Source organism: Stegostoma tigrinum, chromosome 32 (assembly GCF_030684315.1).
Source record: "Stegostoma tigrinum isolate sSteTig4 chromosome 32, sSteTig4.hap1, whole genome shotgun sequence".
NCBI classification, from domain to species: Eukaryota; Metazoa; Chordata; class Chondrichthyes; order Orectolobiformes; family Stegostomatidae; genus Stegostoma; species Stegostoma tigrinum.
The window spans coordinates 16,508,766-16,535,843 of record NC_081385.1 but is presented as its reverse complement, the minus strand read 5'-3'; the positions used below and the strand labels follow the sequence as shown (position 1 = coordinate 16,535,843).

The 27,078-nt window shown below is 40.9% G+C and overlaps 1 long non-coding RNA gene across 2 annotated transcripts; it reads left to right on the top strand.

The window, feature by feature from the left end:
- Positions 1 to 305: 305 nt before the first annotated feature.
- LOC132206157 (uncharacterized) lies at positions 306 to 26,420 on the top strand. 2 transcript variants are annotated; one of them, XR_009442864.1, is made up of 3 exons: positions 306 to 442; positions 15,595 to 15,955; positions 23,771 to 26,420. It is a non-coding gene; the product is annotated as an uncharacterized LOC132206157 (long non-coding RNA). The 2 variants fall into 2 exon arrangements; XR_009442865.1 differs by having other exon boundaries at positions 15,595 to 15,959.
- Positions 26,421 to 27,078: the final 658 nt, after the last annotated feature.

Genomic DNA, 27,078 nt, shown 5'->3' with positions numbered 1-27,078 from the left:
GTTGGACAGCTTTATGTGTGGGTGATCACTATAGAACACAACTACCTGTCAGGATCAGCAAAACATTCTTTAACACAGGGCACTTTTCATTTTGAAATGTTCTTTTTAGACCAGAACAGTATTGTGATGGTGATTACATTTCAGGGAAAACACACTGAGATTAATAGGCTCAACTTGATTCCTCTCATGTCAGCAGATTCTTTGGCTAACACATTCCTGGGTAATCTCTCAGCAATTCCCAGAACATTGCTCACATTTAGATTCAGGCCACTTCCCTTAATTTGTTATTGCCTGTTTGAGTTCATTACATATGCCAGTTGCAACAGTTTCCACAAGGCGATGCAAAACATACCAATTTCTGCTTCTGCTTCTGCTTCTCATTATGAATTTGCTGATGACCACAAGAATGTTCTGAAAAACCTGGAAGAATGAAGTTGGTGATGTAAGTGTATCTCATAATGAAATCTACCTTATCGCTAATGGCAACTATTTTTTGACTGATCTGTATATTGACAGTATAAAGAGACTGATTAGAAACTTGACTGAAACCAGATCAAGGAGGGATAACTATAATGCTCTGTGGTGAATACAACCCTTCGGGTCATTGAAAAAGTCCCTTGTAGGAGATGTCACTGTCCTATCTGGCTCTATCAGCTTTTACGTAAAATAAAGCTGTTTAGTTGCCCATCGTCTTGCTGGGTTAGTATGTTTAAACTCATTCCCCATGGAGTCACAACATCAACTGTTATCAATAGCACTGTGACAGCAGGCTAGATCTGTAATACCCACACACTACGCAATGATTTTTGTAGAAATTGGAAGAGTAATTTTACTAATGAAATTAGAAAAGCCATTTGAAAAATATAATGAATAATTAACCTTTGTCTAATGCAATGTTAGAAAATGATTTTACAGGCAGTCCCCAAGTTGCAAACGGGTGCCGTTACTGAGTCTATTTGCAAGTCAATTTGACAATAAGCTAGAACACAATGTATCACAAGTATGAGAAAATGCTTATGAGTACAAGTTTAAAATAAACATTAATACATCCCAGTATGGGATCATATTTGTAAGGACAAGCATTCTTAAGTTAGATATCATAAACTGGGGACTCACTATATATTGAACATTGAAGAGGCTTAATATTGAATGTACGATCAATAATCAATTCAAGAGATCCTTCTTTATTTAACATTGGTTAGAATGTGGAACATGCTATTTCATGAAGTAGCTTGGATGCATTCAAGCAGAAGCAAAATAACTAGATGAGAGAGAAATGATTAAAAAGATATCCGGATTATGAATTAAGATGGGAAGAGGCTCATGTGGAACATAAACACCAACATAGATAAGATGGGTGATGAATAGCTTGTTCCTGTTCTCTGAATTATATATAACCTGAAAGGTAATAAGAATGTAGTCAAGTTCATTGTTATTGTCTGAAGGTGTCTTAAGATATTTCATTTGTGTTCACTATTACACATTATACAGGTTAGTTTTTCTACCCGGAAGACATTCATATTTTGGAAAGACACTAAGATAGTTTTTGACCTTATGCAATGGTTTAAACAGAATATAGTGAAGTGGCTGACCATTTTACATGTTTATTTCCCTTGCAGTCAGTTGTGAGAGATGTAAATCGGCATACTAACATCACTTAACACCACTGCTCTATTGGATGTCGGCTACATGGACCTTCAGTTACTCAAGGAAAAAGTCACACATCTGAGCTTTACCAGTCAGGCTTCCCTATTGAGTGAAAGGATCTTAATTCCCTCTCCAAGTGTAGTGCTTTTATGAGCAGCTTTGAATGATTTTCTTCAGCCAATCAACTTTAGAACCCAGTGACTCTCCTGTGGCTGGCTTTGCTCATAATGTTATTGTCACTTACAGTCTAAACAAGTACTGAACAGAAACAAATAGAACCAGATTGAAATTCCTGTGGGGAATTAATAGCAGCTATTTTTAGTTGTTTGCTTATTTTTGTAAAAAAAAAGATCTGGATGAGATTGTTTATATAACAGCGACTCAAAATAAAAAGAAATACAAAATAAAACCTAACTCATCCAGATCTTTTCTTTTCTCACCCAAAATAAATATCATTGAAAAAATGCTTGTTTTAAATAGAGTATACAAACATTCAATTCATTAATAGGAAATACCTTTGATCGATTATTTTAACTAGGGCACAACTCAAATGAATAGAAAAGAAATGAAGGAATTCTAGAGCAATGTGCAAACCTTTCAGACTTTCTTCAAGACATCAATGGCATAACACCAATGCCACTCAGACAGTCTAATTTCAAGTTATCAAATGAGAGTGGCTTCAATGTAACTTACTCACTCAATGTGAGATGGACTGAACTTGACTCCCTTCTTTTTTAATCTTCTCTGATGATCTCAACAAAGGTAAAGAGTCAAGTTTTGTATGAAGTTTGCAAACCTCTCCCCAGTTAAAAATGGAGTCAATTACTTTTGCTGTCAGCAACAAGGTTTTCTTGGGTCAATTTATTAACTGTTAAACCCAAGGGAAACAATAAAAAGACACAACATTTGGTCTTGAGCAATATTTGCAGCTGAGAAATCTCTTGCCCATGCAGAGTTAGCTGAAGACTACATTGTGAACAATACTTTCCAGCTGAATAACTTTAATGTCCAGGTACTTAGGGCTGTCAGTCCCAATCATTGGACATTGCTTTGTGTTTTCCTGTGAGTGTGGCTACTTTTAGCTCAGGTGAGTTTGGTCCCTATTTTAAAGCGTTGTGGCTCATTTTTATTTGTTTTCTTCTTAGCCCCAAAGTTCATGCTTTTAAGTTAGTCAATGAAATTTTTTAAAAATGATGATCCATATCGTATCATCATGAAAATACTTTAGCCAGTACTGATCATCCCCTTTCCACAAAACAGTAATGCTCACTCTGTGAAGGAGTTTGATAGCTTGTGCTATGCATTCATATAGATGAGCTAAGTCGTTAAATAAAATGCTAGATAGAGGACTTCCTTTTGAACAGATCTGAAGCAGAGTATTTTCAACCCACAGATCTGCATGGCAATGAGAGCTATTAAATACTTTTGGCAATACAATCACTGGAAAGAGAAAACTAGAACTGTTGAATAAATGTTATTCTCAACAAACTCAATAGAATTAGTCCTCTAAATACTAATCCTGGTGTGCATAAAAATTTTGAATCAAAACATTTGAGAATAAAATAAACATGAACTCAAGGGCAGAAAGAATTAATCAACTGCAGATTGGTTTTAATTAACCTGCAGAAATACACTTCCAATTACTTCATGGCTATAAAAACTCCAGCAGTGCCCAAGCACCCAGCCAGTGTCTCACAATGCTGTACACAAAGACAAGTCAAAACATGTTCAAAATGTTCATTCTGAAATAAATAATAACTGCGTTGGCAATAGAAAACAATACATGTTTGTGCATGCATGCAACATTGTATTTCAGTTGCTTGAATTCAAATATAATGCCCAGCTGGGGAATTCAAATACAACATTTACTATCATACATAGGAACTCTGATAGATTCATAGAATTTTAAAGGTCAGGAGACTGACTCCAATTATTCTATGAACGGAAGAAAACAGCTTGTACTTACATGGCTCCTACCAATGTTTCAAAACACTTTGAAGTCAATTAAGTATCTTTGAAGTGTAGTTCCTATTGTGACATCAGATACGTGGCGGCCAATTTGCTCACAGGTTCCTTCCAAATGAACACCAATGTGATACTGATCAAACGGTATGTTTTAACAGTTATTGAGAGACAAACATTGACCAGGACCCTGGCTATAATGCTTGTGGATTTTGTTTTGTGCTAATGTTATGGAAACCAATCAGAAAGAGTCAATTTTTTCTCAAACAGTCACTCAGGACTGAGGATGATTTCCTTTCTTTCTGGAGATATGTTTCCCGAGGTGACAAAGTGTTTCAATACTGGATCCATGCACCCTGTCACAAATCCTGGCCAGTGGTATTTGATGAGGTGGACAGGTGAGGTGCTCAGGTTTTTATAGGTTCCTTCTGCATCCTCCTGGCCTTGTTATAGGCATGAAAAATGACTGGCACTTCCGCGGATGCTTCTTCTCCAGTTTGAGATTACCAGAAGTCCGTGGGATGTAGCACTTTTTCAGGGAAGCTTTAAAGATGTCCGCAAAACATTTCCTCTGCCTCTCTTGTAACAATTTGCCATATCAAACTTCAGTAGAGAGGTTGTTTTGTGAATCTTGTGTGAGGCATGTAAACAAAGTGGCTTATCGAATACAGCTAACTGGTCGCAACCAGTGCATTAATGTTGGGCACATTGAATCATAGAATCCCTATAGTGCAGTTAGAGGCCATTCAGCCCATGAAGTCTGCACCACCCCTCTGAAGAACTTCCCACCCAGGCCTACCCTTCGCAGCTGGCAGAGGACGGTGATGAATTTCTGCAAGGAGCCAGGTTTGAAGATGATGCGCCATAGTCCTCCTGCTTGATAAAATTGAAGGTCTTTGTGAGGTCAAAAAAGGTCACATATAGTGTTTTCTGCTGCTGTCTGAACTTTCTTTGGACTTGCCTTGCAATGAAGATCATGTCCACTGCTTCATGATGAATACAGTCTACATTACTGCGTCCAGTTCTGGGCGCCCTATTATAGGAAAGATGTGGATGCTTTGGAGAGGGTTCAGAGGAGGTTTACCAGGATGCTGCCTGGACTGGAGGGCTTATCTTATGAAGAGAGGTTGACTGAGCTCGGTCTCTTTTCATTGGAGAAAAGGAGGAGGAGAGGGGACCTAATTGAGGTATACAAGATAATGAGAGGCATAGATAGAGTCGATAGCCAGAGACTATTTCCCAGGGCAGAAATGGCTAGCACGAGGGGTCATAGTTTTAAGCTGGTTGGTGGAAAGTATAGAGGGGATGTCAGAGGCAGGTTCTTTACGCAGAGAGTTGTGAGAGCATGGAATGCGTTGCCAGCAGCAGTTGTGGAAGCAAGGTCATTGGGGTCATTTAAGAGACTGCTGGACATGCATATGGTCACAGAAATTTGAGGGTGCATCCATGAGGATCAATGGTCGGCACAACATTGTGGGCTGAAGGGCCTGTTCTGTGCTGTACTGTTCTATGTTCTATTATGTCCTAGTAGGAGTTCTCCAGCCATTAAGAGGAGATGATTGAGGAAAGTATTTGCAATGTCCTTTCCTTTGGCAGACAGTAGGGAGATTGCTCATTTGCAGCAAACAGTCTTAATTCTTTTTGAAGATGGGCACAATTATGATGCCTCAGAGATCTGCTAGTATGCTTTTCCCTTTTCAGTTGAGAGAAATGAGATCATGTAACCCCATCGAGAATGTTTCTCCGCAGTATTTCATCATGGATTCTGCTTGTGTTGAGGGTCTTATCAGTTTGTAACTGTTGCATGGCCTTTTCAACTTCATGCTCGGCTGAGGTTGTACTGCGGTTGAGGCTGGTGATAGGGATCACACACTATGGGATGAGCTTGAGGGCACTCTCACAAAGGCTTAGATCATTGAAGTGTTCCTTCCAATGAGCTCTAACTGTGTCTCTGTCCTGATATATATTGGCTCAGGGGTTTAGGGTTTTGGGCTGTACATGGTCTTGACTACACTGAAGAATCCACACGCCATTACTGTCAGCAAGTTGCTGCATTTTCTGTGCCCTTTCTACTCAGTATTTGTTCTTTAAGCTGATACTTTAAGGTCAGTAACTCATTCTGTTTGCAGTTCTGTAGCTCTGAGAACTCCCAGTCATTCGAGTCAAACCAGTTTTGATGATACCTGGTAGAGAAACCAAGAGACTCTTTGAAAGTGCTGATTATGATTTAAGGTCAGACCGGGCACTGTGGGCATTCTGTGGTTTGTGCTCATTGACCAATGTTTGGTTGACTGAGACCTCAGTATGAATTGATCTTTCTTGGTAAAGTCCATTAATTCACTCTACTCTTGGCCAGGTTGACGGAAAATCGAACAGCACATATGAGCATCCAGACAAACTCAGACTGAGACAGAACTAGGAGAACAAATGAACAGTCCAGAATCGATTTTGTGAGCTGGGTGTAATGCCTGAATACTCAAAATTCATGCAGTAGCATAATAACGATAGCTGTTAGTGCATCCTGAAGAACAGCATCCAAGTCCAATAGTGTCTAGTATGTGAATGGTACTTATGCCATGAAGGCTCTTAGAGGCTTGCACATGTGGGATGTCAATGCCTGTTGAACTGAGGCACATATGGATGCCCATGGAGCATCCCTTGGTAAGTCAGTGCCCAGTATCTAATGTGGAAATCCTTATGAGCAAGTAGCGAGCTGAATTCACCAAATTCCCACTGTAGTGATTGTAACAAGGTCAACCAGGTTCACCTCAGAGAATATGAGTCCCTCGTTGCAGCTGTTCATCGGATCCAATCAGGGAGACCTGGCTGACAGGCAAGAACAGAGGTTCCTTTTACTCTGAGAGCTGGATCTGAGGAAGCCAAATCAGTGTGAAGGATTATCCACATGTAAATAAAGAGTGAATTGGTGACAGGATTCTGGCCTCGTGGAGCTATTTCACCCACATTCTTGATATCTAGCTTGTTTGGCATATTTGCTCAGAGAGAAAGTTGAATACTCATGAGCTGAGTTGGTCTGTTAATAAGGTGTTTAATGAGCAATAATTCCCCTTAATTAGCAAATTATCACTGCCTAGTAAGAAATTTGCTTCCGCACTCAGCAGATGCATAAAAGATGCAGCAAGATACTCCTGACATGAAGGTAGGATCAATACCACCCTCAATATGAGGGACCCAATATCGTTCACACTGAACCTGACACTGTCTCTCAAATCTGCGATTCAACACAATAGGGCAACTGACTGCTGTGAGAAACGCATTATGGATTGACTTCTCCTAAGTGTCTTACACTGCAAAGCACCTGTTAGTTTCGCAGCAAACCACCACATTTGTGAAGAAGCTCTGATCACAATCCCCTGTCAGAGAGACAGAGCTCTTACTCACATCACATTGGAAAATTCAGCCCAGGGCCCCACAATTGCTTATAGCAGGCCAAGTATGCACAGCACTTACAAAAGAGTTCTGAGCGTGCCTAGATATATACCAACAGAAATGTGGCTCATTTAAGATAACAATGTGTGGAGCTGGATGAACACAGTGGCTCATTTAAGTTTGCTAGAAACTATAACTATTAACAGTCAGGGCCCAGTTCTCTGGCAAGGAATGACGATGTCCAAAATGTCATCTGTTTCAATTAAAAAAGCAGGGAGGGGAACAACTATTCCCTGGTACCCTCCCATAACACTGCCTCAATTGTAGTGCACTCACCAACTAGTCAGCAACATTTTCTTTTGCTGTATAAATTCTTGTTCACTTTGAAAACTTGTATTCTTGTATATGCCCTGACAAGTGCAAGATGTAAAATCTTGGCAGCATGTCTCTGTAATACTTGAGATCAGTACTAGCAAGCAAGTAGTCATGAAAATGTTACAGCACAATAGGAGAGCAGTCAGCCTGTTGTAATCATGATAGCTTCCTGAAGGAGCAATTCAGCTTGTCGCATTCCACAGTCTCTTTCTTATAATCCTGAAAACTTTTCTTTTTCAGATTTTTAAGTGAGATGCTCTTTGAGTCCATGTAAACATCAGTCGCACAGTAACGAACAAATACTAAACACCAGCATCAAACACTAAACACCAGTGACTGAACAGCAACAGTCAGGCAAAGATACCAGTGATTGAACATCAAACACCAATACTCAAACACAGCAATCACCCAAACAGCTGTGCTCACCTATCACTGCTCAAAAAAAACCACACCCAAAGAAAAATAAATTGCAGACCATATGCCTAAGAATGTGTTGGAGAGAGATTATTGTTAAAGAATGCAAAAATTTCCTTCAAATTGACGAAGACTTTCTGCCTGGAAGAAAACCTGTCCAAAAATGGAGAAATGGCCAATGGAATGTAGCTCTTCTGAGAAACTAGGGCAAGTTCCTTTAATTCCTGTAGCTGAACATTTTGGCTTTAAGTTGAGGAATGAAAATACATGTTATAAACTGTCTTTGGCAAACTATCTCCCCAATGTGCCCCAACATGCATGCCCACCCCCAACAATGGGTTTGGAACAATTGAAATTATTTATCTACTTCAACTATTAATGAAAAATTATCTTTATTATTTTGCATGGGAAGAATTGATTTCAGTGTATTCATTTCACTTCCTACGTTAGGCTCTCTACAGGGGTACCACAGCCAAAAACCGAATCTACATGTTTAGGCCCAGAACTGAAAACCATGACCCAAATATAAGCCTCATCATTTCTTTTCCGAGCACAAAAAGTATCCTGACCAAAGAAGGCATTTCAGTGCTCAGATCTGTGGTCACTTCTTAAAAATAGCTGTTTACAAAATTGCAAACGTTTGCTGCAGGGATTTGCCGCTGCTCCAAGACATGATGATGACAAGATTCCAATTTACAGAGTAATGAGATATGCTTTTGAGATGTTAATAATTGAAATGTAATTCTTATTTTTGCCAGTAAACTAACTGCTCAACTTGGAACAAATGTAAAGATAGGTAACAAGGTAAGATAAACTATGAAATATTGTTAGATTATTCATAGCAAGCTAAGAACTAATTATTTTGTGAATATCTACCCTGGTCCATTGTCACCATTGCACTGCAAGTGCCAAGTGACAATGTGTCAGCTATCAGCTCACAGGCGACATGGGGATATATAAAAGACACAGTCTAGAAAGACTGTATCAGTGATAATGGGAGCTGCAAATGCTGAAGAATCCAAGATAACAAAGTGTGGGGCTGGATGAACACAGCAGGCCAAGCAGCATCTCAGGAGCACAAAAGCTGACGTTTCGGGCCTAGACCCTTCATCAGAGAGGGGGTTGAGGAGAGGGAACTGCAATAAATAGGGAGAGAGGGGGAGGCGGACTGAAGATGGAGAGAAAACAAGATAGGTAGAGAGGAGAGTATAGGTGAGGAGGTAGGGAGGGGATAGGTCAGACCGGGGAAGATGGACAGGTCAAGGAGGCGGGATGTGGTGGTAGGTAGGAAATGGAGGTGTGGCTTGAGGTGGGAGGAAGGGATGGGTGAGAGGAAGAACAGGTTAGGGAGGCGGGGACAGGCTGGGCTGGTTTTGGGATGCAGTGGGGGGAGGGGACAAGCTGGGCTGGTTTTGTGATCCAGTGGGGGGCAGGGAAGAACTGGGTTGGTTTTGGGATGCGGTGGGGGAAGGGGAGATTTTGAAGCTTGTGAAGTCCACAATGATACCATTGGGCTGCAGGGTTCCGCTCCACACTCCCCGTCAACCCCACCACACCCGGCACCTTCCCCTGCAACCGCAGGAAGTGCTACACTTGCCCCCACACCTCCTCCCTAACCCCCATCCCAGGCCCCAAGATGACCTTCCATATCAAGCAGACGTTCACCTGCACATCTGCCAATGTGGTATATTGTATCCATTGCACCCAGTGTGGCTTCCTCTACATTGGGGAAACCAAGTGGAGACTTGGGGGCCACTTTGCAGAACACCTCCGCTTGGTTCGCAACAAACAACTGCACCTCCCAGTCACGAACCATTTCAACTCCCCCTCCCATTCCTCAGATGACATGTCCATCATGGGTGTCCTGCAGTGCCACAATGATGCCACCCGAAGGTTGCATGAACAGCAACTCATATTCCGCTTGCGAACCCTGCAGCCCAATGGTATCAATGTTGACTTCACAAGCTTCAAAATCTCCCCTTCCCCCACTGCATCCCAAAACCAGCCCAGCCTGTCTCTGCTTCCCTTTGTTCTTCCTCTCACCCATCCCTTCCTCCCACCTCAAGCCGCACCTCCATTTCCTACCTACCACCTCATCCCGCCTCCTTGACCTGTCCATCTTCCCTGGACTGACCTATCCTCTCCCTACCTCCTCACCTATACTCTCCTCTCCACCTATCTTGTTTTCTCTCCATCTTCGGTCCGCCTCCCCCTCTCTCCCTATTTATTCCAGAACCCTCACCCCATCCACCTCTCTGATGAAGGGTCTAGGCCCGAAACGTCAGCTTTTGTGCTTCTGAGATGCTGCTTGGCCTGCTGTGTTCATCCAGCTTCACACTTAGTCTAGAAAGACTATCATTTTGAGTCGAAGGTGTGATTATTTCTAACTTATGAGAACAGGCTGATGGCAGGTGAAAACACATACTTTGGATACAACACAGTTGCACACCAAGAAAGAACAATGTAGACATTTTCAATGCTAGTGTAGTGTCAGTGAGCTGGGACTTTGCCTTTGCATTGATGTTGAACTCACATCATATAATTTAAGCCTTAAGACCCAATGTGACTCATTGAGGAAATTGAATGAAATTCTGGCGTTAGAATAGGCACTGATTCCAGGCTCAGGTCAGTTTTGCACAGATGTGGTACATACCAGAACTCAGTGATAACAGGTCATAATTTTGCTGTAGGCCCATTGTGTACACATCCTTCATCAGTTTGGAGTCTTGCAAGATTTGTTCATTAAAACTACAGGATTACTGTTTGGTGAAGTTGCTTCATACCAGGCTACGGTTGTAGGATAAACCCCTCAAGGACATCAATATTCAATTAGGTTTGCATTTTAACAAAAGCCCTAGTCAAGCCTACAAAATTATTTTCACCTTAGTCTCACCTTAGTTGCATTTTAGCTTTAACCAAGTTAGTCACTTGTGTTCAGTGCCACAGACCATGCCAGTACTCTCATTCCCTGCAGAACTACATTCTAGTATTAAATAAAATACTTTTGCTCAGTACTTAAATGTAAACCATTGCAACTAAACTGACATAGATCTCTTGTGCTCTCTGAGCCTTCAGATCATGGGAAAAGTAATGACAATGGTCATAATTTTGAAAAGGGGAGGTGAGCAACAGGGTTGGTATGCAAGATGATGAAGTGCACAGCGTATTTAAAGAGTGAATGGAGTAATCAGGGCCAATTCTGCCTAATCACAAATGAACACCACTGCCTTCCTGAGACTGCTCTGTCTGATTATCTCTTTAATCACCAAAATGTTCTTCATTCATAAAAAAATCTTTATGTTTCTTTGCTTTTGTCTCACTGTGCATCCCGGGCAACAGCCTGTAGAACACAGAGTCCTGCTTCATGGAGCTGCAAGAGACAAAGCTTGACAAAAAGCATTGTATTTCTCACTGCACCTTCTTTGCAAAAGCACATTCCAGCAGGAGATGTGTGACAGTGTATTGACTGGTGCAGCCTCTTCAATGCCAGCATGCGTTGGCACAGACAGTTCAAGTGTACATGAAGGTTCAGGCAGGTAGTGCCCTTCTCACCACCAGCCAAGCCATGCCTTGGAGCTGCATGAACAATTCTGGTGATGAGGCATTCTGCTAAATGAATTTGACAGTCTGCTCAGGGAACCACACAATAGGACCCACTCTTCTTTCTCACAGGGGCTTGAGGATGCTACATGCTGACCACTGCCTGATGGACTTGTGGGTTAAGATGCTATCCTTTGCAAACTTTTCCATGAGGGCCGGCCGATATGGAACAGTTCAACTGTTTGGAGCGTTCTGCAGTACCGAGGCCAGGCCCATACTTAAACACATGGCAACAGTTAGAACCTCAGCACATAATGACACTTGGTGTTAGCATACTGAGGATTGCGCACATTGTGATTAGATTAGATTCCCTACATTGTCGAAACAGGCCCTTCGGCCCAACAAGTCCATACCTCCCCTTGGTATATCCCACCCAGGCCCATTCCCTGATAACCCACACACCTCTGAATACTACAGGCAATTTAGCATGGCCAATCCACCTAGCCTGCACATTTTTGGACTGTGGAAGAAACCGGAGCACCCGGAGGAAACCCACGCAGACACGGGGAGAATGTGCAAACTCCGCACAGACAGTCGCCCGAGGCTGGAATCGAACCTGAGTCCCTGGTACTGTGAGACTGCATTGTTGTATTTGATAAGAGATTTGGCCGATTTGTGGATGGCGCTAACATCATGTGAGCTTGCGAACATCCGCAAAAAGATCAAAAGAATTTGATTGCGCAAAATGCAATTCACTTTCAAAATTTTGCAATCCTTTGTTCCAGATTTGCCAAGTTTGTGTAAATTACAGTGAAAAGAAATCAACACAACTGAGTGGAAATTCTAGCCCTATATATACACAAAAAACTGTGTCATGAAAATTAAATTGATTGTGACTTCCTGATCTGAAATGCTGCCTCATGTAGCAACATCAATAAACACATATAAATAAGTCTTATGAGACTAGAAATTGTGTGTAATTAAGTACTACCTAATGGAAACAATATTACTTTATTAATGAAATAGTGTAATTCTTTCAAGTGTCCACTTTAACTAATATGCACCCAAAACAGAAAGAAAGGGAACTTCAAATTAAACAAAAATCAGACCCGATTTCCTCCTATTTTAATTTCTGCTGAATTTCCTTTGCAGGCCTGACAGTAACTTGCAATCAAAACAAGTTGATTCTTTAAATGCAAAGAGATGCGCAAGTTGTCCAAATCTTTACTCACACTGAAGGCCCTGGGCACCAGACCCAATGCCCTTCCTTATGACTTGGCCTGTAGGGGTTGAAGGAAAAGTGAAGGGGGGTTGATCTTTGCCAAAATGTGTACTGTAAGGGATATGATCACTTTTTGAGATATTTTCCAGATTGATTCTGTGGTTTCTTTCCTGCATGTCCTTATGCCACTGTAGTGATTGGAACCAGGGCCAGGTGGGTGTCATTGACGATGAGATCCTTTACTGAGCTGTTAACCTGGGCCAATCAGGGAGCCCTGGCTGGCAGACATAAACAGGAGATTTAGAATGTCTCCTCAGTCTAGGAACTGGCTTTGAGTTGGCTGGTCAGAGCCCATATACTGCACACATATAAATAAAGAGTGACTTGGTAATGGGATACGAGCCTCTATGCAATTATTTCACACACTGATTATTTGTTTAGCCAATAGTGAGCAAAATGAAGAGTAGGCCATCAACTGCAAGGACACTGTTGAATGCCAATTATCAGATTCTGCCAAATAAAGGGGTAAGAATGTTCATCTGTGGCAATTAATATGGCTGCATGTCCTGCCAAACATGTCACAATGTTGGCAGTTAAGTTAATTTGGCCATTGAATCTGGTGCCACTGCTGCAGTGTTGTTATGTCTTGCAGCCAGTATGACAGGATACCTTTAGTAAGTATAGCAGTCATCCTCATGATATCTTCTCTGTATCATAGAATGTGACATGAGGTTATAAAGTTGTCTCATTCCATTTTACCCCAGGATCACTCAAAGCATCACACATTATAGAAAGCATGCTCCTCAATTGTAATATAATCTAATAACTTACCAAAATAAATATTTGCTGGATTATTCAATACTATGATATTCCTGTGAAGACTCCATCCCATTCTCTCAGCTCCTCCGTCTCCATCGTGTATGTTCAAATGAAGCCAACTTTGATCAGGGAGCCTCCGAAAAGTCCACATTCTTCCTCAACCGGGGATTCCCCAGTTCCATTGTCGACAGGGCCCTCAACCAGGTCTGAACCATTACTCTCACCACTTCTCTTCACTTCTGCAACAGTGATAGGGTTCTCCTTGTCCTTATCCACCATCCCACCAGCATCCACACCCAGAGGATCATCAGACACCATTTGCACCACCTCTAGCAAGATGCCATTGCCAGACACATATGTCTCCCCCTTCCCTTGTCTACGTTCCACACAGACCATTTCCTCTGGGACACTCTGGTCCACTCTTCCTTCACCCCCAACAACCCCCCTTCTACAGCCCAGCAGGACCTTCCCCTGCAACTGGGGAATGTGCAACACCTGCCCATTTACCTCCTCCCTTCTCACTATCCAAGAACATACTTTCTAGGTGAAGCAACACTTCATCTACACTTCCCAGAATCTAGTCTACTGCATTCACTGCTCACAGTGTGGTCTCCTCTACACAGGGGAAATGAACATAGACTTGGTGACTGCTTCACAGAATATCTATGTATTGCTCACAAAATAGACCCTGAGCTACCTGTTGCCTGCCACTTCAACACATCACTCTGTTTACTGGCCACTATCTCTGCCTCAGCTTTGCTGCAGTGTTCCAGTGAAGGTCAGCGCAAGCTGTAAGAACAATACTTATTTTCTGCTTGGAGACCCTGCAGCCCTCCGGACTCAATATCGAGCTCTATAATTTTAGGGCTTAAACTTTCTCATGTTCTGGTCCCCTGTCCCACACGCGAGGCCTTGTTATCACATAGCCTGCCATTGCACACTACCAATTGGTAGTTATTGACAGTCCGCGTTAACAGCTATTGACCCTCCTAGGCAGATCATTTTCAACTCTTTTGCCTATCCACCTGCTCTTCTCTCTCTTCAGGCTCTGTCCTATCATTTAGTCCTTGTCCCACCCCCTCCTTATTTTCTGCATATAAACCGTCATTTCCCTGCTAACATCAGTTCTGAAGAAGGGTCACCAGACCAGAAATATTAACTCTGATTTTTTTCTTCAAAGATGCTGCTAGACCTGCTGAGCTTTTCCAGCAACTTATGTTTTTGACCATGATATTCACGTTGCATTTCTTACATCATGAGGAACAACTTAAGCATTGCTGCATTAGATGAAACACCCTGCTGGAAGTGAACTCAAATCACTGCCTGAGGAGTACTAATGCAAGGAATACAAGCTTTAAAGCTTGTCTCAACAGTTCATCTATCATCTGATAACCAAGACTGGAGATGATGCTGTAGAATATCACAGAAAAGAGTCCTTAATGACAATACATCATGAAGCAACACATTGGCTTCTGTACCTATTAAACTGGTACAGCGCACAGGCTGGTTTCATCACAGCTTCTGCCGATATTTAACTCTCTGCTGCTCAGATTTAATAAAGGCTAATATTGACTGGGTCGTAAACAGGAAGTCAATTTGATAAATCGTTCTTTATGCTACCTCCCCAAACTAATTCCTTGCTCAAATGACCTGCCCAGCCCTATAACAGAAGTAAAGACTAATATTCTGGTTCCACTTTGCTTGAACTTCCAGTTGGAACCATGTCGATTGTGCATAGATCCCAATTCAGTACCAAGTTATCAACAATGTCCTGATATGCATCATAAAGCGGGAGTATGAACTGGACTCGACTCGTCTGTGTAGGGCTTTGGGAATTTAGCATCAGCCAGCCAACTCTAGTGGTAGTGGGGCAGTGAGTTACTCCTGATCATTTTAAGAAGACTGTTATCCTTTCCCTATGCAATGGATCTCAAAGCCTCCCATTTGGTAAATCAACTTGAAGAGAAAATGTGAACTATTTTTATATGTGATATGGTGTGAGAATTTCATTTATTCATAACTATTTAGAACTGATTTAGATCTAAAAGTGAAAATTTAATCTGTCAGATTTTTTGCAGTATATCATGAGATAAATTGAATTGCAAGGAATTTGCAACTGCAGAGTACACTGCTCTACACATCACACTATGTAATCAAGAATATTATCTTTGAAGATTTATGGTGCACTGTGGCAGCGAAACTGAAACTTTGTTATTAAATCCTAGATCACACTGTGGGAAAAATCGCTCACTGAGATCCTTGGACTTGAAATCGATTCGTACATCCATGTAATAACTGGCATGAAAAGCTCCAGAACATGTAACAAAGAGCTGATTTTCTTGCAACATTGCGATCTCTCGGTCATTTATAATTTGTCAAGGAATCTCTGGGCTGGGCCACTTCTCTTCTTTCTAGTGAGAATCAGCTTTCCCACTTAATTGACAATAATAGTGGCCTGTGCCAATAGTCCATGACTAACATGAAAATTTGCAGAACAGTGATACCAGATGAGAAGAATCAATGATCGGAAAGACTCCATAAACAGTTCAAAGAATATTTGATTTATGGTCTACATCCATGAAAAATGTAGGTGAGCCAAAAGTTCTTTCTTGGTTTTCTCAGGCTAATGTTTCCCTGTTTGTACATCAGCAGCAGAATTATTGACCACTAGTAATCAACAGCCTGCTTGATTGGCACCACATTCGTAAACATTCAGTTCATCCATCACCGGTGTCAGAAGCAGCAGTGTGTGTCATCTCAAGGATTGATTGTAGAAAGTTTCCAAGGCTCCAAACCCACAACCACCAGCACCTGCAAGTAGAATGGCAGCATATACAAGAGAACACCAGCACCTACACATATCCCTCTAAGCCATACACCATACTAGCTTGGATGTGTTGCCAATCCTTCAACCATGCTGAGTCAAAATCCTGGAACTTCTTCCTTAACAATATTGTGAGTTTTCATTCACCAAACAGACTGTAGCATTTCAAGAAGGCAGCTCATCAGCATAGTGGCACAGTGGTTAGCACTGTTGCCTCACAGTTCTAGAGACCTAGGTTCGATTCCACTCTTGGAATTCCGTCTGTGTAGATTTTGCACATTCTCCTCATGTCTGTGTGGGTTTCCATTGAGTGTCTCATGGTTTCCTCCCACAGTCTAAAGACGTACAGGTTAGGTGGATTGACCATGCTAAATTGCCCCAAGTGTTCAGGGATGTGTAGAATTAGGTGTGTTAGCCATAGGAAATGTAGGGTTACAGGTACAGGGCAGAGGAATGGGTTTGGCTCAGATGCTCTTCGGAGGGTGTGGGCTTGTTGGGCTGAAGGGACTGTTTCCACACTGTAGGGATTCTCAAAGGCAATCAGGATTAGGCAATAAATGCTGGCCCAGCCAATAGCCCACATTCGCTGAATAGATGAAAACAGCATTTTAGAGACAGTGTATTTGGATACCTGAGCCCATAAAGTGTCATGATAATTAGACATCAGAGTGGCTGATGCAAAGACATGTCTGCTAGTATAAATGTGAAGCTCTCGCCCCACATTCTTAATGTTCTACCAGGAAATCATTTACTGCAGAGTGGAATATTTCCTTAAGAGAAAGAATTGATGCTGACACATTGTTTTTAAGCAGACCTACTTTACAGGTCCTGAGTAGTCTGTATTTTCAATCAGATCCTCCAACGATTTTCACAAAGGTTGTCTCCTACAGGTTCTCACACAGTTCGAACTCATCCCAGACAAAGGATTCCACTTGATTGACATCCTGCAACTACTTTAGGCATTCACTCCTTTCACCATTGCTGCACTGTAGTGAGCAATATTTACACAGGCGCCTTCTAAACCTGTAATCTTTACCTCCAAGAACAAAGATAGCAACCACATACAGAGAACATCACCTGCAAATTTCCTTTTAAGTTACACAGCATTCCTTCACTGTAGTTGGGTCAAAATCCAAGAAACCTGTTTCCAGCAGAACTGCAGATGTGACTACAATGCACTAGTTGAAGATGGCAATTCACCATCACATATTCAAGAGCAATTAGGAGTCTTACTACTTACGTAATTTCTACACTTGATATACCACTCTAGGGCAGACTGTAGCCATTGCTACAAAGATAGAGAATGCCAGAACCCAGTTCACATTCATTGGAAAGGATCTCATATCGATTTGATTTCTTCCCACATAAACTGATCAGAATTCCAATTCTGAGGAACTGGTCATTCTATGTTACAAAACAGGGATACCATCAATTCTACATTCCAGATTCCAGAAAATGCCATGAATCAAGAGATGCTGAAAACAATTTTAATCTCAATTATTGCTCAATTTTAAATACAAGCAAGGTATAACCAACCAGGAAATCTGAGAAATCTGTCACATTTAATCTCAGTTAATTTTGCGCTCCATCTGCTTTCTTCCAGATGAGCAGAGGAAATAGATGGGATATACGTTCATAACAAAATTTGACCAAAATTATTTAATTGAGATGTAGATACAACTTTGTTCCTCATTTTTGCCACATTCTGATTCTACTCAAAAACAAAGCTTTATATTAATGCATGCAGCAGGCTTATGGTTGGTTAGCTCAGTTGGCTGGATGGCTGGTTTGTGATGTAGAGTGATGCCAACAGTGTGGGTCTAATTCCTGTACTGACATGAATCTGACCTTCTTTCTCTCTCCCTGTACCCGAGGCACAGTGACCCTCAGGTTAAACCATGACCTGTCATCTCTAATGAGAGTACAGACCTTTGGTCTGATAGGATTACTTTAAAAAATGAGTAAATCATTGAGCAGCCCCTTGATCAGCAGTAGGAAGAGCAAAGGGAAACTGAGAAGGAGAGGCATCATTTCTGCGTGTACAATAGAGGCTGGAAGCAGACACTTGCACTGAAGAGATGATTGTTATGGGCCTGATATCAAGGAGTGCTAGATGACAAGCAATATTGAGGCGTTGACCAGAAAAAAGGAGGAAGCATAGTTCAGACATAGTTCAGGTAACTGGGACCAAGGGAATCCCTGAAGGTATGTAGGGGATACAGGAGTTTACTGAAGAAGGAAATCAGGAGGGTGAAAAGGGGAAATGAGATAATTTTGGCTGAGAAGATTTGGCACAATCCAAAAAGATTCTTTATATTTTAAGAAAAAGAATAACTGGAGAGAGAATAGGACCCATAGAGGACCAAAGTGAAGAAGTATGTTTGGAACCTCAGGAGATGAGCAAGGGCCTCAATGAATATTTCTCCTCTGTGTTTACCATGGAGAAATCATGAAAGTTTGGGAACTTGGGGAAGTTAGTGGCGATATCTTGGACAGTCCATGTCACAGTAGGGGAGGTGTTGGAAGTATTAGAACGTATGAAGGTGGTTAAATCTCCTAGCCTTAACCAGATATAGCCAGGAACCCTGCCAGAGGTTAGAGAGAAAATTTCAGGGGCCCTGGCTAATATATTTTTGTCATCATTAGCCATGGGTGAGCTCCCAGAAGACTGAATGGTTGCAAATGTTGTGTCCTTATCCAAGAAGGGCTGCAAGGAAAAATCTGGGAATTCTAAACCAGTGAGCCTAACATCTGTAGAATGTAAGTTACTTGAGAAGATTCCAAGGGATAAGATATCGATGCATTTGTAAAGACAAGGTTTGATTAAGAGTAGTCAGCTTGGTTCCATGCATGAGAGACCATGCCTCATAAATTTGTTAGAGTTCTTTGATAAAGTGGCCAGGAATGTGGTTGAGGGCTGGGCAGTAGATGTAGTGGTTGAGGGCTGGGCAGTAGATGTAGTCTATTGAATTTCAATAAGGTCTTTGATAAGGTTCCACATGGTAGGCTGCGCTGGAAGGTCAGATCTCATGGACTCCGGAGGGGGCTGGGAAATTGGATGCACAATTGGCTTGATGACAGGAAGCAGAGAGTAATAATGGAAGGATGCTTGTAGGACCAGAGGGCTGCTGTGCCCCAAGGATTGGCGCTGGGCCCATTGCTCTATGTTTTTGATATCAATGATTTGGATGAGAATGTGCAAGGCATGATTAGTAAGTTAGTGGATGACACTGAAATAGGTAGTATCATGGAGAGTGAGGAAATTTATCAGAAAATGCAAGAAGATCTGGATCAGCTGGGGAAGTGGGCTGAGAAATAGCAAATGGAGTTTAATATAAACAAGTGTGAGGTACCGCATTTTGGAAAGTCAAATCAAGATAGGAGTTTCATGGTGGATGGTAGAGCTGTAAGGACTGTAGTGGAACAGAGGGACCTTGGAGTTCACGTGCACAGTTCTCTGAAAGTGGGGCCACAGGTGGAGCAGTGAAGTAGGTTTTTGACAAACTAGCCTTCCTCAGTCAGGGCATTGAATATAGAAATTGACAAGCTATGTTGCAGTTGTACAGGACATTGGTGAGGCTACACTTCGAGTATTGTATTCAGTTTTGGTTACCTTGCTATAGGAAGGATGTTATTAAACTGGAAAGAGTGCAGAAGAAATTTATAAGGATGTTGCCAGGACTTAAGGGACTGAGTTATAGGGAGAGTTTGGACAAGCTAGGACATTTTTCCTTAGAGCATAGGAGACTGAGGGGGCGATTTTACAGAAGTGTATAAGATCATGAGAGGCATGGATAGGGTGAATGCATTCAGTCTTTTTTCCCAGGGCTGGGGAAATAAGGACTAGAGGGCATCAGTTTAAAGTCAAAGAGGAAAGAACACATGAGAACCTGAGGGGAAACTTTTTTACACCAATGTTGGTAAGCACATGGAATGAGCTGCCAGTGAAAGTGATTGAGGTGAGTACAGTAACAACATTTAAACAGCATTTGGAAAAATACATGGCTAGGAAAGTTTCAGAAGGATGTGAGATAGGTGCAGGGAAATGAGGTTAGCATAGACGCACATTTTGGACAGCATGGACCAGTTTGGGACAAAGGGCCTGTCTCCATGCTATAGGACTCTATGACTCTATAATATGAAAGAAGGGGTTTTGCAACAGCTAGAATAATGCTTTTGTTACAACTGTAACAATTTTGTAACAATCATAGGCATCTATATGAATTTTGCCCATAGTTACTGCAAGTATTTTTGAGAATTGAGACATCTTCTGGAGCTCCCACCTAATTCTTCTTAAACTAGAAGTAACTGGAAAGGTGATTTTGAAAATAGAATAACAGGAGGATAAATATGGAACAAAGGAGGAATTGGGATCTTACTTGTCTTTCCAACTCAAACCTGTCTAAAATATTGAACATTCTTGCACTAAACAATGGAGAAATATTTGATAAAATGTACTTCAGCAGGACAGTGACAGATTGGAGGCCCCTTATGCAACATTGAGAGCAAGTAGTTGTCATATGGAAGTTTGCTATGACCCTCAAACTTTTCTCTCTGTAGTGTTTTCCTGGCTGTTTTAGGTAACATGTGAATATAAGAAGACAGAGCATGATTAGACCATGGACTGTCCAGAGCCTGTTTCACCATTCATCATGACAATGGCTGACCTTTTGCCTCAACTTCAGTTTCCCACTTACTCCCTCTATATCTTCATTCCCAGAAAACAAAATGTCCTTTCCATTTCTAAATACAACAACTCAATGAAAATCATCTAGGATAGAGAATTCCAAAGGCCCATAACCCTTTGAGTGAAGACATTTCCCTCATTCCAATCCTACATGATCATATAAACATACAAAATAGGAGCAACAATCGACCATTCAGCCCTTGAAGTCTGCTTTACCATTCAATAAAATCATGGTCAATATGATTGTGTTTCAAGTTCTATATTCCCATCTACCCCAAAAGATACTTGGTCCCTTGCCTAACAAGAATCTGTCAACCTCTGCCTTAAATGCTCAATAATCCAGTCTCTCTCACCCTCAGAACAGAGAATTATAAGTTGCACAATACTGTCAGAGAAAAAGAATTCTGTTCATCTCTGTTCTAAAAGGGTTACCCTGATTTTACAACATTGTCTCCTTTTCTGGGCTGACCCAGTAGAGGAAACATCCTTTCCATATCCACCTTGTCAAAACTATTCGCAATCTTATACACTTCAATTAAGTTGTCCCCTACTCTTTTCAACTCCAGTAAACATCAGCCCAATCTGTCCAACTTTTCCTCATAAAATACTCCACTATTTCCAAGTATCAATTTAGTAAACATCTCTGAACTATCTTCAATGTACTTACATGCTTTCTTAAAGAGACAAAAACCACGCGTGGCATTTGAAACATGAACTCTCCAATGTCCTGTATCACTGAAGAACATCATTCTTCGAATGTCGAATCCTCTCATAATAAAAGAAAGCATCCTATTAATCTCCTTGATTATGTGCTATACCCTCACACCAACTAACCCACTATCCTTATCTTGAGATTTGCTCCTGAGATGCTGCTTGACCTGCTGTGTTCATCCAGCTCCACACTTTGTTATCCTTATCTTGAGACTTTGCTTCTGGATTCATCATCCATGGAATACATGCCAAGTCTGTGATATCAGGAAATCTGCAATAAGTATTGATATAAAGCAGCAGGTGCTAGAATCTATCACCTTTATACATTACAATAAAGAACGGGAGAGAACTTTGGGTTTTATATCTCCTAAAATGTAGGCAGAGTGGGGATTTCACCATTCCGCATATATGCTTGTTACTATAGATACGGCATCATATTGGTTTCCTGATTACTGTGCAACCTAACCATGCAATGAGGCCTAAACATGGAGTTTCCAGGGAAATAGGACTTTTAAGCTATTGACTAGGGAAGAGATGTAAGTCAAGAAAGATGCTGTAGAGATTGTGGGCAGCAAGACTTGCCAGCAGCCTGAGCTGGCAGCCTTTATCTAATGACTGAACCTCATTCGTATAGTGACTCTCAGTACACATGTCTACCTTGCATACCAGCTTGCACATTCCCACATCATCAGCTATGATAGCACCACAACTTTTAAGCAATTCATCTAATTTCAGATTCCAATCTACAATGCTGGCACGTAAATCTAGAGCCTTCAAATTTATTGCTTAATATTCCTCCTCTATGTTATGGAAACAGATCGGAAGAAGGATCACTGAACTTGAAATGTTAGCTCTGTTTTCTCTCCACAGATGCTACCAGACCTGCTGAGTTCCTAAGCACTTTGTATTTTTTTTGTTTGATTCTAAATCTAAGCTTGTACTAATGGTAGTTAATAAAGGCAGCTGGATGTAAAAGCTCTTATTCCTCTCTATTACAGCTAAAAGCTGGGGTTCTCTCCCTGCTGCTAGAATTGCAATGTGAGACTATCTGTTTTACTGAATTTGCCTTTGCAGAGGGTGTGTTTATGGAATGTTACAATATTGGAACAATTAAATAGTAGCAGTTAATATTATATGTTATTAGGTTAAGTATTTCAATAAAGATACAGTTAAGCCAGTTCTTTCATTGTTATTTTGTCTATATATTAACTATATTGTAAAAATAAAGTGTGTTTTGCTTAAAGTTAAGTAATTTGACCAATCAAATTGCATCTAGAATGCCAAGATAAAATGTGAGGCTGGATGAACACAGCAGGCCAAGCAGCATCTCAGGAGCACAAAAGCTGACATTTCGGGCCTAGACCCTTCATGTGCTCCTGAGATGCTGCTTGGCCTAGACCCTTCATGTGCTCCTGAGATGCTGCTTGGCCTGCTGTGTTCATCTAGCCTCACATTTTATCTTGGAATTCTCCAGCATCTGCAGTTCCCATTATCTCTGCATCTAGAATGCAATGCGTTATACTTATCTTTTAAATAAGAAAAAGTTAGGGTCTGGGCTATGTTCTTAATATACTTTAAAGGGGTTTAGCATGGTCTATAACAATAACAAGAAAAAAGCCTACATCTCATTTATCAAAACATCCATTGACTCACTGGGCACTTAATGCATTATTTCCCACTCCCTTGTTAATGGGGATCATTCAGTTCCTGACACCCTTCGTTGATGCTCCCACAGCAAAAGTGCAACAAATCTTTAAGGTGTTATGATCTTGTAAGATTCAGGGAAACACAAAATTCTTCCACTTCTGCTTTAACTGGAAAGTTAAAATTCCTGGTGCTGTCTGAAGCTGCAATTTACCTACAGTATTCTGAGCATTATGAGCCAACTCAGTTCAACACTGGCCCAAGTCTGTTATTCTAGCTCAGCTCAATGCCAACAAACAAAAAAACGCTGTCCACTGGATTTATAACACTTCGATTTAGAAACATACATTTTCCATAAATGTTCTTGTAAATTGGTATACGATAGAAAACATATGTCTCATGAAATTGCAGGTGGCCCTCAATGCTTCGAAGATTATAAATCTATGTGTGTTCTTTGTCTTTTTTCTCATGTCCTCTTCTGGTAAGCAAACTATACCTACTGATGTTCTTACCACCATGTGTGTTTGTTTTTCAGGTCAGACATCTGATTCAAATAAGGAGGACTCTAATCATTGATTCACTTTTGAGATTTGGTATCAAAAATACTTTTTAAAGCGATCATAAAAAAATCCAAATGAGAATGTTCAAAGCCTGCATCAAAATGCTTTTGATTGATTCCACAATAAGTCAGTTTCACATAATGTAACAGCTTTCCCCAATGAGCAAAATCGAATGAGAGGACAGAGGATGGAAAGACAAACAATTGAGGGGAAATGTAATTATGTTAATCATCTCATCATTGTTCATTGCCCATGAAATGTAATGGAACCATAATGCACACAGTTTTGTACAGAGCAAAGCACACTGGAATGTGTATTGGCCCAATACCAGGAGTTTAATTTGGGAATTATGCTGGTGATCTGACAGGGGATTATGGAAAAGCAAAGGGACTGAGACCACCACCAGGACATAGACTCACACCACTTGGATCCCAAACCAACTGCAAAGCCAAACTGAAATTGTCTCTGTACTAGCAGAGGGCCAAGCCCTTCAAGTTTTTTTTATATTTTCTCATGAATCATAGCTGCCCCCAGAAACTTTGGAAACAAAAAGTTCCAACATCGATATCAGATCTAGCTCCAATTTCATACAGTTAACACAAAATATTAAAATACCTATATGATGTTGGGAAGAGATTTAATAATGATAACTTGTATTCAACAATGTAAGTTTTATTTAAAAAATTGCCTTTTCTGACATCCATTTAATGGTATGGGGAGTATTAACTCCAAGAGAAGCAATTATTGCAGTACCAGTACTGTCCAATTTCATCTATTAAATAAGTAATAGTTTGGTTTCAGCCCGTTTTTTATCTATTCATGGGAGAGGGCATTGCTGTCTAGTATTTTTTTGTTTTGTGTTTAATTTTAATTCAAATTTCACCATCTGCCATGGTGGGATTTGAACCCAGGTCCCCAGAAGATTCCCTGAGTCTCTGGACTTACAGGACATCACCTTCTCTGGTGCTAATGTAGATGTAGAGGGCATGATGAGAAAAAGATCCTGCATTCTAAAGCATAACCATTTGATAGTACAGAAAGTGAGCATTTCCTTCCAAAAGGTAGTAAACTGAAGGTGTAACACTTCTTTAATATTGCACTGAAATATCTGTTTAGACAGTGTGCCTTGCATTGGGGAGCATTCCTTTCTTTTGACTTTACCATGTGCAACAAGGGATGTGCTTACACTACAACTGCAAAGTTTACGTATAGCAGCTTCACCAGGCACTTGTCTTGCAGTTATAGTGTAAGTGTAGCCTAAGTCACAGTAGGGTCTGTCATGACACTCGAGAAAAATGAAGTAAGACTCCCAGTGGGAAGAAAACTTAACTTATAATCAACTCATTTTGTATCAGTGGAAAGTCCAAAAACCTATTTGCTTACATAATACAAAAAATCCATTGAATCTAAGTAATCTCAAAGCACAATAACATCTACCAATAAAATTCATGGGAAATCTATCCATTGTGAAAAAACGACCTCAGCATTGAGGGAGGTGTGAAAGCGTAATTTAAAGATTACTGCTCATAATATGTGTTTCATTGAGAATTATCCTAAGATATTTAGCAAGAAAGTACATTTCTGAATTCTAGGCATTCCATGGAAAAGCAGAAATTCTCCAAATGCATTGTTCACTTCACTTTATGTCGATGGGAGTAAAGACAGGTTCACATTTTAGGTGCAATTTTCATCAGAATTGACAAACTGCAGCTAGATTTGGTTTTATTTCCTTTTGGATATTGACTGACCTGCTACATATTTTTACAATTTTGGTACTACTTTCTCAAGGGTAATTAGAAGTCAGCAACAAATGCGATCATATCCCATGATTCTTTTTAAGTGTAAAATTGAAATGCAATAAATCTTTTATATTGGTTTTTAATAAAATACTCTCCCCTTTTGTGAGGGTCCCAAGACAATCCATCAGTCCCTGTCTGTAAAAGTGGGCAAGGACTTGCATTTCCTGCTGAAGCTACTTTGTTCCTGGTCTGCAGCTGATTTTCTGAAGAGGTGCATGATTTCTCCCGTTTGAGGCACTTCCACTAAATAACTCCTGCGAGATATGGGGAATTCATGAGTCTGTAAAAGTGTGGGAGAGGGATGAGGACAGAGTCAAGGAAGCAACAACATTAGGCCGACAGTTCTCAACAGGATAATTAATGTATCGCTACACTAATCTCTGTTTGATTCCAAATCTTACCTTGTCATGGTAGCTTGATAGACTTTCTAACTGTAATGGGAGCTATTAGATGGAATAGCGCATTGAAACTTGTGAAATATTTAATTGCAAACAGGGTTTACCAATAACGGTTTGTATAAAACTGTATCTGCATCTTGAGTAGTCAAATGTCCATGGAGTAATCAGCAGGAAGGAACCTATTATGAAGATGATCTGATTTTATAGGTAATGCAGGTTAAGTATGACATTTTGCTTTTCATTGCATTGATTTGAGTGACTGCCTGCTGCTTTTTGAAAATTATTCCTGCCTTCTCCTCATTTTCACAAACATGTACACTTGCATAGTTTCCAAGTAAAATAACTTCAGTGTTGTTCTAGGCCCATAAAGACTTCTTTCCCGCGTCTCCTGGCTGCAAGCCCATTTTATGTCTGGGATGTGGCAAGCACTCGCCAATAAAATCTAATAAAAATATTAAGTGACTGTTTGTGACCATGACATCACTGCTCCTACTTTCTAAGCAGGGCAAACTATTTTAACCCTTTCATAGATTGTCAGATGTTAATTGTGAGTGAGAAATTCATGAAAGGCTTTAGGCTTACTTGGCACGGTGACACAGTAGTCAGGGCTGCTGCCTCACAGCACATGAGACCCCAGTTCAATTCCACCTTTGGGTGAAGTTTGCACATTCTCCCTGTGTCTGCATGGGTGTGCTCTGATTTCCTTCCCCAGCCCAAAGATGTGCAGGCTAGATTGATTGGTCAGGCTAAATTGCCTGTAGCTCTCAGGGGTTTGTACATGAGGCAGGTTATAGGGGGTTGGCCTTGGGTGGGTGCTCTGAGGGTCAGTGTGGACTTGTTGGGCTGAGGAACCTGTTTCCATACTGTAGGGATTCTATGATCTACAATGACACTTTGTTGAAACCAGACAGGAAAAATGAGCACCAGGCATCAAGATCCTTTTATAGTTATTTCCACGTCAAGGGGAGATAGTGAAATAGTGGAAATGCCACTGGACTAGTAATGCGGTAGCCCAGGTTAATACACTGAGGGCATAGGTTCGAATCTCAAAGCAGAATAGGTTTCTCCAAAGCAAAATACTCTTTA